General features: G+C 34.2%; 1 protein-coding gene across 1 annotated transcript in view; it reads left to right on the forward strand.

Annotated features, from left to right (window-relative positions):
* Positions 1-897: 897 nt before the first annotated feature.
* Positions 898-19211, forward strand: part of LOC131667640 (aromatic-L-amino-acid decarboxylase-like) — a 358515-nt gene continuing 340201 nt past the window's right edge. The window contains exon 1 of the mRNA XM_058941201.1: positions 898-922. The gene's annotated coding sequence lies outside the window, so the exon portion shown is untranslated. The remainder of the gene's footprint in view (positions 923-19211) is intronic.

Consider the following 19211-nt stretch of genomic DNA (forward strand, 5'->3'; position numbering starts at 1 on the left):
CTAAAAGATTTAGTATAAAAAAAACTTAAAACGACTGCGTTTAGATCCCAATTCAATGGTTCCTTAGAACGTTCTCATCACGTTTTAGCTGAATTCCTTAAATAATATACAAATGCTGACAATAATTGGGATCACTGGCTCAATCTTACGATGTTTAATTATAATACTTGTGTACAAAAAGCACTAAACTGACCCCGTATGAATTAGTACTTAGCCGCCTGGCTCGTTTACCATCAAACAATCCACTAAGAAAAGGAGATATTTTGCCTACATACATCTATTGACCCGATTGATTGGAATTCAAAAGTTAGCTTACGACAATTTAATGAATTCCAAAGAAAAATCAAAAAGACTTTATGACAAATATATCCATCATAAAAATTTCAAATTAGGAGATTACGTATTTTTAAAAAGTGGTCCTAAGCCTGGTAAATTAGAGGATCATTACTCTGAACTGTTCAAAATAATTGCTATCTTATCTAAAAATAATACAAAAATAGAAATGAAAAGGGGTACAAAAGTCGTACATCCTAATCGTTCGAAAATCTCATACATCAATCCGTCGCTTAAGAATCTTAATAATAAATAAAAGTCATATTACTTAAATAAGAGAACAAATAATAATATTTTCTTTTGATTACAGAACTAAATAAAATTTATCATCGTTCCAATCAAAATGATAACTATTTATGCCAGCTTAATCATTTAATGTTTCTCATATATGAGGAATCATCGCTTACGATTATGGAGCCAAATCGTTGAATATTACCATGGTGTCTTTACTGGATGTAGCAACGTATGACATTCTCACGAACGCTGTCAACGCCACTAAAAGATTTGTATAATCATTACAAATGAATCTTCGAAAACATCCACGTGATACAATGCAAACTGCAGTTATCTCCAACAATTTATTATTACGGTATGCATTCCCATTCTTCTGTTGTTAAAGATAGAATGAATGAATACATGATCGAGTTAAGTGAAAAACGCTTTATAGATCTTTATAACACCGGTACTTTGTATTTTGATGATTTATATATACTTAGAGACCTAAGAGTTAATCAAACCACTACAAGACCGGTTCTTTTGGCTGGTACACTGATAAATGACGGAGCTTGTACAGGCTCTGATTACTTCGAAGCATTTAGAACTTGGTTAAATGCTGTTGTACAAGGTTTAGTTAAAATTACAGTTCAAGACTACATTGCCTCTATTGAATTAAATAATGATAAACTCAGGCTTCGTTCAGACGTCAGATGTACTTTAAACAATGAAGCGTGCGTTGATTCTGATGGTGGCAATACCTTTTCGAAAAGGATTTCAAGAGACATTTGTCAATTTAGTCATTATCGAATCTTCTATGAAGACATGGCGAATAAAATCATCGATAATCACAATGTTATTTATTCGATAACTACTCAGGAGATCACATTTGCACTTATGCAAAATTCAAAAGAATCGGTCTGTGGATATGAAATTGTGGTAACTAAACATCCTCCAAATTGTTTATTTTCGAAACTACTAAAGATAATAGTTTTCTGGAACAATTACGTGCGTGTGTGCAACAATAGTATTGCAGCAGCAAGCAGCGGTGCAGAAGCAGCAGATTGCAGTAGATAAAGGCGAATTGAGGCAGCGCAGCTGATAATCAAGGGGCAGCGGCAGTTGAGATTTTTTGCAACAACAATTACGGCTGATCACCGTAATTGCACCGCATGGTAGGTGCACCATCCGTCTATATGCGATACAAAATACATTCGGTATTTTGTTTAATCGTGTTAGCGTTAAATTTTTGTATTCGCGTCGAGCGTTAGTTCGCGGTAGAATTCGAATCTACTCTTTCTCTCTCTCTTTCTCACTGAAAATAGTTAATTGTAAAATCCTATTCGCGAACGTTAGTCTTTCGGCCCTACAAAGACTGTAGTGATTTTTATTAATTGAAGTCTGTTAAATTTATTCGCCGTTTTCGTCATTTAATTTTCCTAGTAGCTTAAGTAATTGAAAAAGGCTTAGATTTTAATCCAATTACATCTAAGGGATTAAGAAGATTAGGAGTAAAGTCGCTCACACTTAAAGCTCATCAATTGTAACAAGACACGTGACTTAAGGTGAGTTCAACTCCATTTGATAGAAGACAACTAGGATAAATCATCTGACATTAAGGCGAATACACTTATTATCATACGTGTTTAACGGAGCGGCGGTTTGCTCTACATCGTGGGAGTTTGTTCTTAAATAAATTTCCCATTTTTAGATAACCTCCCCCGTTACAGTATATAGATCGAAAGCGTTAATTTTGTACATAACAACGACATTTTTATAACTTATTAATTTTAATTAACTAATTTAGTATTAGAATTATAAGAATTTACAAAAGACCGTTACAAATATGAAAATTAATTATAATTCAAATGTTATTAACTAATTTAAGTAAATCTTTTTAGAAATTACTTCTACTAGTGATAAAATATTAATATATGTAAAATTTTATCATTATTTTATTGTATATATTGCGCTATCACATTAACTATTTTTATTAGTTAATAACTTTTGACTATACTTTTTGTGATAATTGTAAATTATACTTAAATGATCTATATCTACTTCCGTAAATTTTATATATTTTAATATTTCGTTATTACTGTTTATTCTCTTGTAAATTATAAAAAATGATTTCGCAAAATTGCGTAAACAACTCGAAGAGGGCTGTCCTACGAAAATAGGCGAGAAAAACTGTGTATAAACACGCTGATTTTTGCACAGACTAGCATTTACTCCTGGCCTTGTAAAGTGAGCGCTCGAGATCGAATAAACTTGTCTAATACCTAAGTTCTTTCTGTCAAGTGATTAACTGAGCAAATCCTTTCTTTCCTATTGCAATTTATGCTTGACTCATAGAAAACTTAGCGCTATGAGAAACTTGGGTTGAATTGCATCCTGTTATAAGAAAGACTTAAGTTCTGCTTATGAGACACTTCACACCATAAGAAACTAGGGTAAACTCTATCTTTCCGTAAAATCCAATTCATATAATCATAGATATTCATTTATAATTTTATTAATACGTGACAGACCACGAGAGTACGAACAATATTATAAGTAATAGATGACATTAACATCACGAAATAAAAAACATAAAATTAATAACATTTATAAGAAACACCATTGGATGATAAAGACTTAATGAAATTCCAAATTAAAGATAATTTTATGTACTACTCTAGAAATGAACAATTAATAAAAAACCTTACATTATGCATATTCTGACTAAATGATCACACTGAGAGTGAAAATTTGCCGTTTATCCTGATATATGCTTCTTGAACGATCTTTTGCCACAAAATCTCTTATGCAGAACAATGTAGACTGAACAAAGAAAGGGTTTCCTTTTAAATGCCTCATTAAAATCCAGAATTCTTTGAGCACTCACCGCACCAGTATTTGTCCACTACTACATATAATATATATGTGGACTGACGCATATATCTTGGAGACATATACATATTCAATGAATGTGATTACCTGTGATCGATCGACCGATAATGAACAAAACACTGGGCACAATGGAAACAAATCACATTCTATGAACACGTACGATATATATACGAAATTGCGGTTCTACTTTTTAACCGTTATTTCTGTTAGCAGTAGTGGAGTTTTATTTACAACTTTTTCGTGTAATTGCTACAGGTATGTATATTGCATTTATAGCAATAAACTCGAAATAATTATTCACTGTAATATATGTAATCAAGAAGGCAGATATATTATTTTTAAAGCTCATAACTTTATAAAGTTTCTTAGTAGTCTATGTAAATAATCTCTATGTTTCAAGTTTTGTATATATTTCTAATTTATTCCATAAAAATTGAATAGCTGTTAGAATTGTACAATAGATTGTAGAACATCATTATCTGTTTCGGATGGAGCGTGTGTTGTTAAGGTGAGTGGATTGCGCGCACATGTGTTTCGGTCCGCTCGGTGCGGAAGGTTTGTTGATCACGTTCTCTCCGTGGGTCTTGGGGGGGGGGGTCCGCGCATGTGTCCTGCGAATTGGTATTTCTCGCACGAAACTCTGTTCTTTTTCTTGTTTTTTTTGTTTTGGTTTTGTTTTGTCTCGATCCATTGTGGTTTATAATCGTGCCCAGCAGACTTATCGCGTCATGCTAAGTCGGGGCAAGGCTGGCGCGATCAAATGTCACGCGCGACACGATCTTTAGAGATTACAGGCCCAAACAAGACCGAATTATAAGCAAGGTTGCATTTTTAGTATATCCAATGCAACCCGGGGCAATTCTTAGAACTCCTACACATTGTATTTGAATCATTTGATCCATTTGGTCCGGGCAAACTATTCGAATCGTATCTTGTTGATGAGCTGAAAATATCCACGAACCATCTATCGATATGTAATTCCAATTAGTCGTTTGTTATACTTGTAGAACAATATTGCAATGGTATAAATCGTGACTAGAGGGTTGCAATAACATTCTCAATTCACAGTTTCCATTTAGATTAGTATCCAGTAGGGGATCTCGTACTACACATATAAAGATAGAGTGTGTACTCACACAGTATTCTAACGAATGTTGATTCCTTTATATGTATTGTTTTTGGTCCAAGCTTAGTGCTAGGTATGGGTATTTGTGTCATATGTATGTTGACTTTCCCATTGAGCTCGGCAAGCACAGCATGTAATACAAGCACAGAGTACAGACAGTGCAAAATATAATAGCTTCTCGATGTATTGCGTTAATATTCGAAATTCTAGCTATTTCCTCGACCCTGAGGTGTTCTGTTGGAATCGGAAAATCAAGGTCCGTTCAGTATGTTTTATATCGTTAGCTATTTGGTGCAGCATGTTAGAGTCTATAAGATCCGTATGTACGTGGCTTTTTTTTAAAGCCCGAATTTCAACCAGTCTTTTCGAACCTTCGATATAATGGTTCAATTTGTCCTCCAATATTCTTCCAAGGGATTGTACTGAAATCATATATTGTAGTCGAGCACTTTTATTTTCCAATTTTTTGAATTTCTGCCGCATTTGTATGCTTGGTTTGTAAATTTTGTAGCCTTGACATCCATCATTTTGTAAAGTTTATCTATTCCGGTGGTGATTATGTAAGTCCTATCATTGAAGAGTTTAACAATATCCGTTTGATCCATGTATAGTTGATTTATATTGGTTTCTATTTTATTGGTTTCGTTAATAGTTACTAACCCAAATAAATTATGACTTAACCTGTCTATACCTAAAAAAGACACAAATCTTTTTGTCCTGATATTTCTTGGTCCTTGAACATCGGGAGGCTAGGTATGTCACATATTCTCGACAGCTTCTTTGATGTCTGTTCGTATGTACTCGAGAGCGATTATTTTCAGGTCGAGAAGGTCTTTGCCAATCACATTATTACACGTTTCGTCATCAAGATAGCTAGTACCATTTTGTTATAAGGAGTAAAGGTCAACTATATCTGTGGTGCTTGCCAAGGATAAGTTTATATCAATAGATATGTATATTTTTCAATTTGCCCTCTTTACTCTTATAGGATCCATTCTTTCGTACTATAGTCCTGGGTTACTGTCTAGCTTTTCTATGATGTAAGCTCGGGGATCCGTAATAGACAATGCGTATACGGAGAGGAAGTAAAGCTAAGTCAAGTTGATATTAAATGAAAGAAAGAATAGTACTTCTTTAGTTAAAGTTCTTTTTATTTAATGAAAGAAAGAATAGTACCTGAAAGAGTGGAATATAGTAAATAGTATAGATAAAGAAGGTGTGAAAATAGATTAAATATGTATAAATATTTGAATTCGTATATTTATATCTGAAGCTTAAGTTTATCCACGTGATTGCGTATTCTTTTTTCATTAGGTACTTCCAACAAAACGTTTTTATGATTCAGGATTTCAATAATCTTTAAGGGTTTCTTGTACGAGGGGGGGGGGTCAAGAAGTCTTTACAAAATTCAAGAGATGGTGTTCGTCACGCTGAAATTATGATGTAATTGGCAAGCAATACTACTAACTAGATATCGTACAAAGTTTCAGCTCGATTCATTAAGTCGTTTTTTTGTGAGCGTTGGTTGAACAAAAAGTTATTGGTTTATTTGAAAAATGGAAAAAACAGAGTATCGAGCGGTGATAAAACATTTTCATTTGAAAGGCCTTACACCAAAAAAAATCACAATTGAGTTGAACGCCGTTCATGGCAAGTCTGTCCCTATGTTTAAGACTGTTTATAACAGGGTCAATGAATTTATACGCGACCGTACAACAACAAAATATGAACATCGTGCAGAACGCCCCGTAGAAGTGAGTACGACCGAAATGGTAAACAACAACAAAATCCACGATATGGTATTGAGTGATAGAAGATTAAAATTGCGAGAATTAGTTGAGGCCACAGGGGTATCAAAAGATACAATCATTTCAATTTTCCATGAAAAATTGGGGATAAAAAAAATATCAGCAAGATGGGTGCCGTGTTTGCTCACTGTTGAAAACGAACGAACCCGCGTGATCACCTCTGAGGCTCTTTTGGCACGCATACGTCGTAATCCGGAAGACTTTTGGCGTTGACTCGTAACTGTAGACGAAACATGAATACACCACTACACTCCTGAAACCAAAGAACAGTCCAAAAAATGGATTACCACAGAAGAACCAGCCCCAAAGAATGCAAAGACAGTAAAGTCAGCTGACAAGATTATGACCACGGTTTTCTGGGATGCATATGGAATCATCTACATCGACAACTTGGAAAAGGGCCAGACGATCACTGGACAATATCATGCGAGTAGTAGGGGCTAAGGGGATCCTGAGCCACTTACCATGCGATTTTTCGATGCCTACTCTACCGACGATCGGTAACGTAATAAATCCTCATGTTGGCGATCTGTGAGCTACTTTATCGACAGATGTTTATCGACCTGCTTGACTGAAATCGTTTGCGACCGACTATGTACCGACGTGCAGAACCCATGGGCCCCGCCGGCAATTACCGATTCTTGTATCGACGTGCAGATCCCATGCCCCCCGCCAGCAGTTACCGACTCTTGTATTAACGACGTGCATGCCTCCGGCCCCCGGCTCCATGCCCCATGCCCCTTATTCCATGCCAAAATTAAAAAAAATATTTGCTTTATGTTGATTGATTGTAATTGAGTAGAAAGTATAGGTGTGAGTTTCATGTTCTCAGTCAAAATGAATGTAAAAATATGTAGGTCTGTGTAAGTATAAAAGCTTTTTTATTATCAAATTTCAATTCTTTATATAAATTCAATCAAACATTCACAGAGAGATTTTAATTTTATATCCCGCTCTGTCACTTCTTTCTTAAAATTCTCATATGAAGATTCGTTCTGGAAAAGAAGTTCGTTGACTTTATTGAGAAGAAAAATATCAAATGATGCATCCAATTCTAGAACGATCTTCACACCATATTTAGTGTTTACTTTTTTCATGCCGGTGATACCGTAGAGAATATTTTGCTACAAATCTTTAAGTTTTTTTGTGGGTAAAAAGCTTGGAGTTTTTGCAACTAGGTTGATAGCGTCCATGGCGTTGGATCTGTGAACTGATCAAAGGAAGAGAAAACGTAAGTTATATGTATTACAAAAATAACGTATTAAATGTTTAAGTATTGGAGTTATAAAGACAAAGTTTTTACATACATATTCTTTTTAATATTGAATGAATATTGAATATTGAATATTTAATATTGAATAATTATGCTTGATACTACACACGATGTAGAAAACTGAATGAATGCCCACCTTATCGATGCTGCGTATATAACCTTGTCTCCACTCCTAGTTCACGGTGTCATACCCCTCCTCTTCACTCTGTAAAGATAATCTATCCACCACATCAAAATATATTTCATCGTCACTATTGGATGCTAAAGTCACTGAAGTACTTTCAGATGTATAATATGTTTCATCAATATAAGCATCATCGTCGTCGTCAGAAGTATTACTTTGCGATGACAAGATTTGTTCTTCCTCGTCATCAGTGTCTAACGGCATTGTTGTAAATGAAAAGAAGGTTTTAGCCACCTATTAAGTGCCATCACATTTTTAAGTGCACAATTTTCTGACCAACCAGGTTGATGGTAAGAACAAACAACGGGTCTTCGAAATCCTGATTCGTGTAAAGAAGGACAACCCATTTCCTCTAAATCAAATACGTGAGCCACGTATCGCGAGAGCCACTCTACCTTCTGCCGTCCCTTAACATAGATTCTGACTGAATCATCGTCAGAAGCTGAACGACCTAAGTTCTCTATAATTTGAGGATGTTGATTGTACGGTATATTGCTTGCATTCCAATCGATTCCATGGAAGTTTTGCATGAGCCAGGAGTTCTCTTTTTCCGAATGACTGGGAAGATCTTCCCAAGGACATGGTAGTGAAAAAATAAAATGAGATGGTGTCAAATGGTCATTGTTGAGATTGATGACTGTAAGCTCTTTGAACACAGGTTTATAATTTAACTTGAAAGCTTGTACGTCAACGACAATTTCCATAGCGAATCTACAATGAAATAGCGGAAAAAATTAGTCTTTTTTTATGAAATGAAGAGTTAGAATATGTATTGAATTTTTTTCTTACTGTATAAAAGGTAGACAACGTGTCATGATTAATATGCTCACTCGAATGAATTAATAATTAATAAGTGAATGAAATTTATATATTTTTCCCCCACGCCATCTATAACCCCTACTACAGTGCTTGGTTATATCCTTTTTTACGCATGAAAACATAAGAAAAAAATCCAAGTTCTTATTATAGTGCTTGTTGTGATAAGTAGTACAGCGCTAGTCACTCCGCGCGCGCATAATACTAAGTTCTATGGTTATGCGCGAATCAATCAACTTATGCGCGTAAGACAGCATCTACAGCTATGTCCCTTTAAGTATGAAAAAAATTCTAAGTTCTCATTGTAGTGCTCGCTGTGATTACTCACAAGTACTGCACGCCTTGCTGACGCATATGCCTGAGTTCATTTCAGCGACTAATACCTCTTACGCTTAATGCGTATGCTGCTAAGTCCAGAGTTAGTCTATAGCGCTAAATTGGTATTACGTAGTGGTTAATAAGTCAATGAAATTTATATATATTTTTTCCCCCACTCAGCCTATAAACCTACTACAGAGCTTGGCTATATCCTTTTTTACACATGAAAACACATGAAAAAATCCAAGTTCTTATTATAGTGCTCATTGTGATAAGTAGTAGAGCGCTAATCACCTTGCGCGCGCATAATACAAAGTTACTTTCAGTGCACGCTTTTCGTCGAAGCGACTAAGATCTTATTATATTTAACGCGTACGCAGTCAACTGTCTTTACACGTAGGAGAGTCTATCGCATGCTCTGATGACTAAGTCTTGACGAGTGTGCGGAAGCAGTTGTATCACAGCTTTATATTAACCTCTTCCCCTACCCTACTTTCACATTTTTACACTTTTTCAAGATAGTTTGTTCAGCAAGAAAAAAAATTTTTTCGAAAATGTACCAAGGTCTTATATGAGACACACAGAAAAAAATTTTCATGCGCACGCAGCTAAGTAAAAATTAACACTTAATTTCTTTAACATATATACGGTCGAAAGAAAAAACTTAAGTACGCGCCTATAAAACGTCAACCTTTCTATAGTGATATACTAATTCTATGTGCTTAGAATACAGCAAAGTCCCTTTAAATGCGTTTGAATAGCGCACCGCTAGTTAGTCGCGGATAGGTCAGAATGGACTTAGCTCGTGCGTCAGCACTCGCCACTCATAAGAGAACTTAGTCGCGCGAGTCTAATATAGTGTTAGCCGTAGAGCAGTATAGGCTGTGCTTCCCCTATATTACAAAAGCTGTCTATGTAGCTATGAGCCACGTACTCATGTTTACATACCCACCCTTACACATATACACATTCATGAATTATTATAAATGAATGCACATCATGCGCACACGTCAATTGATGGTTGAACAGCCTCATGTCTGCACCATATCGACTATATGGTTAGCGCGCTTAATTTGACTTTGAAAATTTTAAAAAGTTTATAAGCATTGGTACTTATAAATTAGCAGTTGGATTACATCTTGATGATTATAAGTATCAATGCACTCGATGTAATAGACTTTCTCTTGAAATTTTTTTGAAGTTCATGAGAAACTTCTAATTTGAAAAAAGGTAATTAATCTTATTAGGACTTAGCGGGTACATGCATAAAAATAAAAAGATCTTAGTTGCGTGCGAGTATAACGCTGCAGAATCTGAGATCTGAATGACTCTGAGTGCAGCTACGCGCCATGAAGTAGCCTTTGACCTTCTATATATATACTGCACCCGCATACTCACACGTTGGCACCAGTGCGAGCGCGTATAGTTTGAAACTCTATGTCATAAAAATTTGAGACGCTACGCTTAGCTCGAGTATTCCAATATTTTCAAAACAAAAATAAAACACTCCATGTAGTTTAATTTGAAAGAAATATAAATCTAGCGTAAGTATAAAGTAATTCATTGTGCAGATCAAACATATGTGAAAGACAGAAAGAAAGAAGAAAAATGCGATATTTCTTTATTACCGATATATGTAAACGTGCAAATTGTGAAAGAGTAAGTGAATATAGGATTGATTCGAGAATTCATCATTTGAAGATATCTCCTTTACATCTACGTACTGAAAGTTTTATTCACGAACTAAAAATTTATATTTTTAAGGGTAGTTTTGAACAGCATCATGATTATTTTATATTTTTAGTCACCTGAATTCTACCAACGTACACTCTATAAGAATAATGACGTTGGAACGCAAACTGATGAATTAATATGTACGTACGTATGTCAGCGGATCAAATGGTAGAAATCAGAGTTTTAGAACATGACTTTTTACCAAAATCTGTTGGTATGCAAGTCGGTGAAGTTACTACATGTAGCGTCAATGTAAGTATTGACATGTGAAAATGTGTAAATTAATAGAAGCTTGTGAAATGAAGTGTTTTTTTTTATTTTAGAGTATATATCACAACCTATTGCTCAAACCAGCGGGGTTACATGTAATGTTGAAAATGTGAGTATTGTAATTTTACAATGATTTATAATTTTAAATGCTTGTGGAAGTTAAGTTATTATGTTTTCAGCAGTCTGCTATTCAGAGCAATAGAGTCAGCATTGAAACGTCTGATGTATCGAATAGTGAGACTAATCATGCTACTGATAGTCAAGTGAGTGTAATAAAATCATTAAAAAATTATATGTAAATTTGTAAGAGCTTTTAAAGTAAAATACTTTTTGATTTTAGCAAATGTGCGCTCCGGCGTCTTATGATTATTTAGAAGTCGTTGCTGCTACTATTGAACGAAATATAGCTGAAGAGGAGTCTCCCTCAAGATTGCAATTTGATGCTCTGAACAGTATAGCTGATCATGCTATTTATGGCCAAGTGAGTATCATTGTATATTGTGAGAAGGTTACATCTTATTCTTTTTCAAAAATATTCACTCATTGGTATGCTATTTACAGAATGAATTCAACAAAATGTACTTGGAGGTACAGAACATAGAGCAGTCTGGAGATAGTCAATATACTCGTACCCCCCTCTCAGATGTAATTATTTTTATATTTTCAATCATATCATGTAATATTTCAATATCTTGTATTAATTTTTTGTATTAATAGTGTAAGCAGCAGAGGGAATTTCTCAAATGGAAAAAAATTATAAACAGGTAATAGACTGATAATAAGTTTCAAATGTATGTGTATACATATATATAATACTTTCTCAATTATTTATCAAAAAATTTTTTTTTCAGAGCTGTGATATAAAAACAGTTGAGGTGTTGGAACTATACGTTCCAAATAATCGTATGACCCTTGTACCTCGCATCCATAAAAAGTCTGGATCACAAAATAAAATAGTAAAAAAATGTACAAACACATCAAACACAGATTCACATTTACTCATACAAAAAAATATTTATAATCAAAAGAAAAACTCAACAAGTAAGAAAACAGATAAAACAAAAAATAGATCAAACAAAAATTCAACAAATGACAAGACGGATAAAAAAGATAAATCAAACAAAAACTTAACAAGTAATAAGACGGATGAAAAAAATAGATCAAACAAAAAACACTTAACAAATGACAAGACTGATGAAAAACGTACAGAACTCTATAGACAAACAAACAAAACTAGCAAGGGACATTCAAAAATAATTAATGACAATAAAATAACACGAGACGTGAAAAATAACAAACTAGACAAAAAATCAGACGCTAAAAGTACACGTATATCGAGACCAAGAACTAGAAAGCGAAAACCTTCTCCACGTTCAAAATCAATCATTATTACGACTTCTGACAGTTCCAATGATGACACAAAAACACATACACAGCCATACACCACTCCTCAGTTAAATCTGAATCGAAAACGCTCGAGTTCATGCTCATCTGTCAGCACAAAACGATAGAGACTTCATGAATTTGAGGGTTGCAAGATTCTCGAATTAACTGAGTTTTTAACTTTTGAACCAAAAAATGAAATAGTAAATAAGTTGTGATAATTTTGTATGTTTCTATACTGATTATATAATAAAATGAAATAGTAAAGATTCGTTTTGTGATTCGAATAAATATATATTGTCAGTCCTTTTTTAAATACATTTTTTTTAATTATGAAAGATAAGCTTCAAATATAGCCATTATTTTCACACGGTAAATCGGGCAATTCTCAAATTTTATAGCACATCGCGATATCCCCCCACCCTTTTAAAATATGTGTATATAAAAGAAACTGCTAGTGATAATGAAATCATTCCTTCACAATGTGCTTCCCGAAACATGCTCAAGACATTAGTGAAAAGGAAATTCCACATAATCGACCATTAGCAAAGTTGCTTTTGGAGTTTGCAATAGAATCAAACGAAGAAATGTTTAGTGAGGATTATGAATTGATCAATAGAGCTTATGATAATTATATTCAGCAGCTGTGAAGAGGACTGATACACATACTTATACGTATATGACAGTCCACATCGGCGGTGGCTCATTCGTGATTGATCTCTGCTACATTCATGTGCATACCATAAGAATGGAAATCTTAAATGATTGTTTGGAACATTTTCATGCGATTGAAGAAGCTACAAACCTTATTATTTCAAAAAATATACGTGGTGAGAATCTTATAGAGAGATGGAAAAAAAAATGTATTTTTTCATTGCGAACTTTGAATAAAATTTTCAAGCAATCACTCAGCGTGAAGCAAAAGCAATCACTGCTTAGTACTATTCGCAAACTTGAATGCATTAACTTGCTGTTAGAAAATTGTAAAGTTCGTGGAGCAGGTTTGGGTAGTAGCATAAAAAATCATGTGCAACTGGTTAATTTGGATAGTGCTTTCGAAAATCGTTTGAAAACTAGCATTTTAGCTAACATTCAGCACATTGATATAGAATCATTTTTGAAAGATGCATGCAGTTTTTTTGTAAGTAATGTTAAAATTTTTTTAAAAAACCATAATGTTTGTAAAGTTAATGCTGTGCTTTCATGCAAATTTTGGAAATATTAGAGCAACCAAGATGAGTTGGAAAAGACTTGTGACACAAAGCACTTCACTACGCAAAACATTGAAATGTATATTTCAACCCCTCTCAAGCAATGGTTCAATGATAATATTGTAACGGGGATTTAGTCCGATACAATATTTAATAACCGAGAGGTGCGTAATAGATGACGGAGCGAGCTCATGCAACGGATTTGCACGACCGGCCCAGTAGCACAGACTGCCGATGGATTCGCCGGGTGGCAACGGCCCGCGGAGAGCGTCGTAGGTCGCGTAGCTGAAATCGCGAAGGTGTAGGAAACGAAAGGAATGATAGAAGGCGCAGAGTGAAAGAGGCGATAGGTGTAATAGAAATATATATTTTACGTGTATTTGTACAGGGCGGTGCAGAGAGAGAAGCTAAGCGGATAAAGCGAGAGAGACGCAAAGAACGAGTGGTACTGACATCAGCTGCCGCTGTTGGCGAGGTTAGCCACGAGGCTCGACAATCAAAGCTCGGTCTATCGAACGCCGATACACGCCGCAACCGGTAGCACTCAATTCAGCACTCGATCTATCACTCAAATTAGCCACAAGGCGACGCAAAATCACAGAACGAATCTAGTCGTCAATGGCACAGCCAAGCCATAAATTTCTAACGCAGTCTCACGCGTGTCACCAATTCGAGAAGCGTCAGCTAATTGCCTCTTTTCTCAAGCAGCACCTCTCTTTCGCGGCACCCCGGCTCGCCAGTCCTACCAACCTACGCGGTCTCTCTCTCTCTGCTAGCGTTCTCTCTCTTACCTTAGTTCAGCTGCTGTCGTCCACTGCGGCTGCTAGTAGTATAATATAAAAGTAGATACGTGAATATGTACATATTTTATTGTTATATAATTAATGTGGAGAGAGAGACATAACGAGTTGTTGACAAACTCGTTATATTATAATATCAAAAGTCCATTGCTAATAGAAGTAGAGACATTTGAAAGTAACGAGTCTGGATGGGCTTTGGATTCTATTATCAATCTTCAGATTAATATTAATAAATTCTATCCAATGTGTAGTGGAAGCTCTTATATACCTTTACCAAAATTTTTGAGAAATAAGCATGCGTGCATAAATGTGGAAAATAGTGATAACAAATGTTTTGTATGATCAATCTTAGCAGCCATATGTAAAATTTCACATACAGATCACCCTCAAAGAATAAGTCACCATATATCACATGAGAATAAACTGATTTTGGATGGAATATCATTTCCAGTCTCCTTGAATCAAATAAACAAATTTGAAAAATTAAACAGCATGATATCAGTCAATGTGTTTAGCTTAGAGGGCAAAAGAATTGTTCCCCTTTATCATACAGAAAATAAAAAATCAAACCATGTGAACCTTTTACTAATTCATCAAAGTGTTTGTGATGATTATGAAATAATTTCAAATAATTATCACTATGTGTACATAAAAGACCTTGCAAAATTAGTAGGAAGTAGTTTGTCACGTAGTAAAAATAAACAAAATATTTGTGATCGATGTTTGCATTATTTTAATACTGCAGAGAAACTTGCTGCATATTATACGAAGTGTCACGAAATAAATAAGTGTAGAGTACAGATGCCAAAGAAAGGTCGAGATGTGATTGAATTCAAAAACTATGGATTCAAATTAAAATCACCATTTATTATCTATGGAGATTGTGAATGTTTATTGAAGAAAACAAATGTTGACCAGCAAGACATTGATAAAAATACTGTTACAACTCAACATTATGAAATGTTTAGTGTAGACTATTACTTAAAATGTAGCTATGATGACAGTTTATCAAGATATAAATCTTATCGCGGACCAAAGCTATCAAAATGGTTTGCAGAAGAGTTAAAATATATAGCTTATTACATCAAAAACATATACAATCATCCGAAACCTATGGATGAACTAACACCGCAGGAACTTGATGAATTTCAAACGTCACATATGTGTCATATCTGTGAAAAACCAATGAATTTTACAACGAAAGTTCGCGATCATTGTCACTTGACAAAAAAATATCGAGGTGCAGCTCATCAAAGTTGTAATCTGAACTATCGAGATTCTCATGTAGTGCCTGTAGTTTTTCACAATCTCAGTGGTTATAACGCTCATTTTATCATACGTAATATATCTAATCACTCTTTTGAACACATTGAAATTTTATCGCATTCACAAAGACTGTCGCAGACACTAGAATCAAACTACGATTTATAGATTCATTTAAGTTTATGGCTTCATCGCTTGATTTACTATTTTCTTATTTGAATGATTATAAAATTGTGAACTCTAAATTTTACGATCATGATCAAGAAAAAATCAATTTGACACGTAAAGGAGTACTTTCGTATGAATATATCGATAGCTGGGAAAAACTCGAAGAAGATCGACTACCGGAAAAAAATGAATTTTTCAGTAGTCTTAATGTTTCTGAAATATCAGATGCTGACTATGATCATGCACTCAAAGTTTGGAATGCATTCACCATAAAAACTTTGGTGGAATATTGTGATTTGTACATAAAATTGACATTCTATTACTCACAGACGTTTTTGAACAATTTCTCGAGCTATGTCTATCAGCGTATGATCTTGATCCAGCCCATTATTATACAACTCCAGGCTTTTCCTGGTATGCAATGCTCAAGTTTACAAAGGTATCATTAAGACTTTTGATAGATATAGATATGCATTTATTCATAGAATCATTCGAGATGGTTTGAGTCAGTGCTCAGGTTGATATGGCGCAGCTAACAACATATATATGAAAGAAAAATTTGATAGAAGCAGGGAAGAGGAATATCTTTCTTACTTAGATACTAATAAGTTATATGGTTATGCAATGACGTAATATTTGCCATGAGACAATATCGAATGGGAAGAAAATTTTGTCATCATCGACTTTTTACAAGTTGCTGATGATGCTCAAACCGGTTATATTTTGGAAGTTGATTTAGATTATCCGCAATCAATTCATGATGAGCATAATGACTTGCCATTCTGCCCAGAGCACATAAAACTACCTGGTTCCAAGCATGAAAAATTATGTGCTATTCTCATGAATAAGAAAAATTATGTGATACATTATCGAGCTCTCAAGCAGGCTGTTAAACATTGACTCGAGCTTGTAAAAATTCATAGAGTATTGAAATTTGAGCAATCGGCGTGGCTAAAATCATACATCAACTTGAACAGTTCAATGAGAGCGAAAGCTTAAAATGAGTTTCAAAAAAATCTTTTTAAACTCATGAATAATAGATGGAAAACGTTCGCAAACATGTTGATGTCAAACTTTTAACAAAGTGGGATGGACGGTACGGTGTGGAAGCTTTTGTTTCAAAACCTAACTTTCACAGTACATCAATTTTTGATGAAAACTTGACAGCGGTTCAGTTGTGTAAAACTCAAGTATACTTGAATAAACCCATTTATACAGGTCTTACAGTATTAGACGTATCCAAAACATTAATGTACAGCTTTCACTATGATTATATGAAAAAGATGTATGAAAAAATTGTAAACTCCTCTATGTGGATACTGATAGTTTTATACACTTGGTAAAGTGTCTGAATTTTTATGCTGATATGAAAGCATTAATTATTTTGACACTTCTGACTATCCTACTGAAAACGTATTCAATATGCCAAGAGTCAATAAGAAGGTTGTTGGATTAATGAAGGATGAGTGTAATAGAAATATACTAACAGAATTTATTGGCTTGAGGAGTAAAATATACTGTACTCGTGTAAATGGTGTTGATGCTTCAAAAAAAGTCAAAGGTGTGAAGGCTTCTGTTGTCAAGAAAACTTTTGACTTTGATCATTATTTGGACTATTTGCAAAATTTAAGTATTCATAAAAGAGAGCAATGTATGATCAGATCTAAATTGCATAATGTTGAAACTATTCGACAGAGAAAGAGTGCATTGAGTCCTTATGATGACAAGAGACATCTAATTCCTAACAGTACTGATACATTAGCACATGGACATTACAAAATTGAGTAAGTTGTATATTTATATTTTTAAAACATAGAACAGACATATAATTAGACTCAATCAGTGTTATTTAATTTCAGAGAAAAACCATACAAGACTGTACGTTTTCAAGAAAAAATTCAAATACATCAGATGGTTACGTGGGCATATGCATATCGAACTGCTCGACAAGGACAATAGATGCGGATGGCTTGTGATAGAGAACATTTTAAAAAGAGAATTCATCGTTTGAGTGAAATCATTACACCAATACTATTACAGAAATGTAAGGAATTTGAAATAAAGAAACATGAAATATATATTTTATAATATTTTATTCATTAACTATTCACATATCATCTTTATGAACATAACTATTATTCATCAAATCCCAACCATATAACATAATAATGATCACCACGTTTTCCTACAACTTTTTCTATCAAATAAATATCTGGATATTTTGTCCTGAGTAATTCTTCTTCATAAAATACGCTAGCAATAGGTTTGTCTTGATGATCTTTCAAAAGGTAGGTGAATGGCACTGTTTTCATAACTCTATCAATTGTGAAAATTTCTGTTGACCAACTGACTGTATAATCTTTCTCAAAAATCTACTTACTTTTGCTGATTCGTACTTTCTCACCAACTTTGATCTTTGGACGTTTTGTTAGAGGTCCATGTTTTTTCAAAGATAATCTATTCAATATATCTGGTATTTTGGCTGCAGGCACTTCATTGGGCTTCATTCCAATTGTTCGATGTTTAGAATTATTGTATTGTGAAACTAGATCAGGTAGTATATCTAACCACTTATAATTACCATTTAGCGAGAACTTTTTCCACATCTTATTTTTTAGAGTTTTATTAAATCGTTCACAAATCGACGATTTCAATTTACTGTATGTAGAGTATATATGGATGTTATGTTTGGTCATTAAACTTTTGAAATCGTTATTGTAAAATTCACGACCTCTGTCGAGACATATCTTCTTTGGTACTCGTCTTTTCACGAATATAGATTCCATAGCCTTTGCAACATCTTTTCCAGTTTTTTATTTGACTCCAATACACCAATCATACTTAGAAAAGCTGCCAAAAGCTCACAAGATGTACTTATAACTTTTATTCTCTCGTTCATATGGTATTATTTCAACAAGATCGATTTGCCATGACTCATCAATATCACGAATGTCAAATGATCTACGTAGATAATTACGACAAGCTGGCTTATAAAGCTCCTCGACGACTGTTTTACGTTTGTTCTCCATTTTTCTTCAAACTCAAAAGTTCTTGTTCAATAGCACTTAATCTTGAATTCAGTGTTGAAATATTCTTGTTGATACTTATCAATTTTTGTTCAATGTCACCGTATAAAAATGATTATTTGAATGTATTTCATTAACTTCACGCTTCTGCGCATTTATAATGATGACAATTTTTTTCCGACTCGTCACTGATAACATTTCATAAAAATTTCATATTGACAGCGTCCACGTCTGTAGCATCAGCAACTACACAAAGTCTTATATTTTCTATATGAAACTGATCTAAGCCAAGTGGACCGCGAGTGATATCTGTGGACAATGATTTCAAATGACGTCCAAAAAGATCAATACTCATAACGATAATGAGCTTGAAAGCTAACTAACACTACTAAT

The sequence above is a fragment of the Phymastichus coffea genome, unplaced genomic scaffold, assembly GCF_024137745.1.
Source record: "Phymastichus coffea isolate CEN01 unplaced genomic scaffold, Cenicafe_Pcof_1.1 PCOF00005, whole genome shotgun sequence".
In the NCBI taxonomy this organism is placed as follows: domain Eukaryota; kingdom Metazoa; phylum Arthropoda; class Insecta; order Hymenoptera; family Eulophidae; genus Phymastichus; species Phymastichus coffea.